This window comes from Nicotiana attenuata, unplaced genomic scaffold (assembly GCF_001879085.1).
Source record: "Nicotiana attenuata strain UT unplaced genomic scaffold, NIATTr2, whole genome shotgun sequence".
NCBI lineage: Eukaryota > Viridiplantae > Streptophyta > Magnoliopsida > Solanales > Solanaceae > Nicotiana > Nicotiana attenuata.
This window is the reverse complement of record NW_017670243.1, coordinates 575,035-577,891: the sequence shown is the minus strand read 5'-3', so window position 1 is coordinate 577,891 and position 2,857 is coordinate 575,035. Positions and strand designations below refer to the sequence as shown.

At 41.2% G+C, this 2,857-nt stretch overlaps 1 long non-coding RNA gene across 1 annotated transcript; it reads right to left on the bottom strand.

The window, feature by feature from the left end:
* Positions 1-582: 582 nt before the first annotated feature.
* LOC109236543 lies at positions 583-1,950 on the bottom strand. The gene is made up of 3 exons (XR_002069502.1): positions 1,092-1,950; positions 922-1,007; positions 583-809 (listed from the first exon to the last, which is right to left on the bottom strand). It is a non-coding gene; the product is annotated as an uncharacterized LOC109236543 (long non-coding RNA).
* Positions 1,951-2,857: the final 907 nt, after the last annotated feature.

The window sequence follows — 2,857 nt, the reverse complement described above, 5'->3', positions numbered from 1 at the left end:
CAACAACCTATAATCGAGATTTTCCATAAAACCAAACTTCTCTTTAAGAAATGTCTCAACGACCCCTTCGTTGCCCAAAGTGCGACTGTGGAATCAAAAGCATGATGTACAATGAATGGGAAGAAGCTGGACGCCGCTACTGGGCGTGTATGAACAAGTTTTATAGGCAACCCGACGTACCTATATGCAATTTTAAGGTATGGGTTGATGAACCATGTGACCAGGAATACTACAAAGACCAGGTGTATCATCTTCAAGATGTGTGTAATGGGCAGTGGGACAGAGAGCGCCAATCGAAGCAAGAAATTGAAGAGTTGAAGGCGAAGATCAAGGAGGTGGAAGAAGAGAAAAAGAAATTAGAAAGAAAGCTCGAGAGCATTAAGCAGAGAATACTAGGCGGTCGTAACTAAGCAATGACATTTACGTGTTGATTGTTGTAGTGTATCTTCATGTTTCCTTTGTCAAGTGCTTTCATTAGTTGTACTATTTGTTTTTGTGTTAGGTTTGTAAGGTTTGTGTTTGAGTTGTACTGTTTAAGTAAAATTGTTGTTCAAACGCAATTAAAATAAAATAGTTGTTACTATTATTTACATAAAGCACTATTTACACAAAGTTAATACATAAGTAAATCAGTGAGTGTCGCAGCCTGTGTGCTTCAGTGCTGCTGCTGGCCTAAGTCGCATCCCCTGTCGCCCGGGCACACTATCTGGATCATCATCATCAAGCCGCCTCCTTATGTGAGGATGTGCAGCAGCATCAACCCTACAACTGGCAGGATCGGAAGAATAGGCCGTCGGGCCGTCAGCAACCTACAAAACAAGAAGTAATCTTAGCATGTGAAAATGTATTATTTTATGAAAAGTATTATTATCTTAACCTACAGAATGTACTATTATTTTAAGTAAGAAAATATTTTCTCACCATGGTCTCGTCGACCTCCGGGTATATGTATCCATGGTGTGCTCATCACCGCATGTAGTGTCCTCAAAGATGGGCTGGGACGAAGACTGCATAAGAAAGTAACAATTAATTAATGGCAGCTATTTAAGGAAAAGAAAACAAATTGAAATATTAAAGTAATACAAACATACCGCCGCCTGTGGTAGATCCGCATGAACTGCCGGGGACGATGGATAACTCAACATGAGTCCTTTATCTAGAGAGGCGCTACAGATATCATTCTCCAAAAAATCGACAACGTTCTAAAACACAAATTGACGACCGAACCGATGCAACCTATATGGCTAGATGATGAATGAGTTATCATACCTTAGAGGGAGGTTATTAAAACATAAGCTCGTGAAGTAATTTAATCTCTTGAGGGGCATCGTTATCCACATAATAATAAGGACGATAATTGGTTAACATTGTTGATGTCCAAACTATAACCTCCCCATTGTGGATGTATTTTCTTGCACCCTTCTTGTCAAAATTCCTCGCAGCTCCTCTCCTGAGTATGCTGCCATGAAAGGGACAGACGGACCCTTCGCAAGTGGATAATGGGTTTTGAGGTAATGTGCAAGCCAACCGTAAACATAATGGATGGGAAAACAAATTTTGACCTGATCAAGCTGGGAAGAATTTGCTTGCCATCTTAAAAGTCTCGGGACGAAAGAAGTTCTCTGCCTTATAGGGAAACACAAAAGCACATAGCCAAATTGATAAGGAGGCTGCTATATATGTTTCATCTTTCTCGTCAGACCTCACCCTAAGCTTGGAGAATATAACTTCTTGATCACTCGACCACCTAGTGTCACGACCCCAATCCCGGTCATGATGGCGCCCAACACTAATGCTAGGAAAGCCCGACCAATTAAATACTCTCAACCCAAATACGCAATCCGTTAATAAATAATGCTTAAAATAGCAAACATTTCCCAATAGATCTGGAGTCACGAGTCTAGAGCCTCTAGATGTAACAGAGTAATATATCCATAGTAATAAAGAAGTCTAGGATATGGAAAGATAAATGAAATAAAGGGGAGGAGTCGGGTCCTGCGGACGTCAGGCAGCTACCTCAACAACTCCTGAAAATAAACTTCACGAAAACAGCAAACAACTCTACTAAGTCTCCGGAGCACCTGAATCTGCACACATGGTGCAGGGAGTAAAGTGAGTACTTCCAACTCAGTGAGTAATAAACATATATAATGACTGAAAGTAAGAAATCCCGAAATATTACAATATAAAGCTATAATCAACGATTTAGCACGTTAAATGATGAAACAACAACAGACAATGACAATTAAGACCAACAGATATAAAATTCATGAATGTAATGCAATGCACATGGCCGCTGCAGCGTGCAGCCCGATCCATTTGTGTACCCGCGCTCACTGTGGGGGTTCAGACTCCGGAGGGGCTCCTACAGCCCAAGCGCAATATCATAGTAGCATTCGCTGCGGCGTGCAACCCGATCCACACTCAGTCCAGATATATGCATGAAAGCCACTCAGGCACAGTCAAGTTTATCAATTTTCAGTTCTAATTATTAGGGATTATAGAGCTAAGTGTTTAAACCTTTATTTATTTACTAAACATTTCGAGGCAGTGTCTAACTCAGGACTGATATCATGAAATATGCTAAGCATCATGGAAGCAGTGATAAGGATCCCTGAAGGATGCACATGATAGGCACAAAGCCCCAAACAATTCATAAATTCCAAGTAGGATGATTACCAAACAATTTCTAGTCAAGAACACAGTACGAACATCAATCGGAACGGACTAGGTCACAATCCCCAGTCACAGTCGACCCCGCACTCGTCATAGAGTACGTGTCTCCCCTCAATATAGCGTCACAATGTGATATACCGGGGTTTCAAAACCCTCAGGTCATCATCTACATCTATTACTC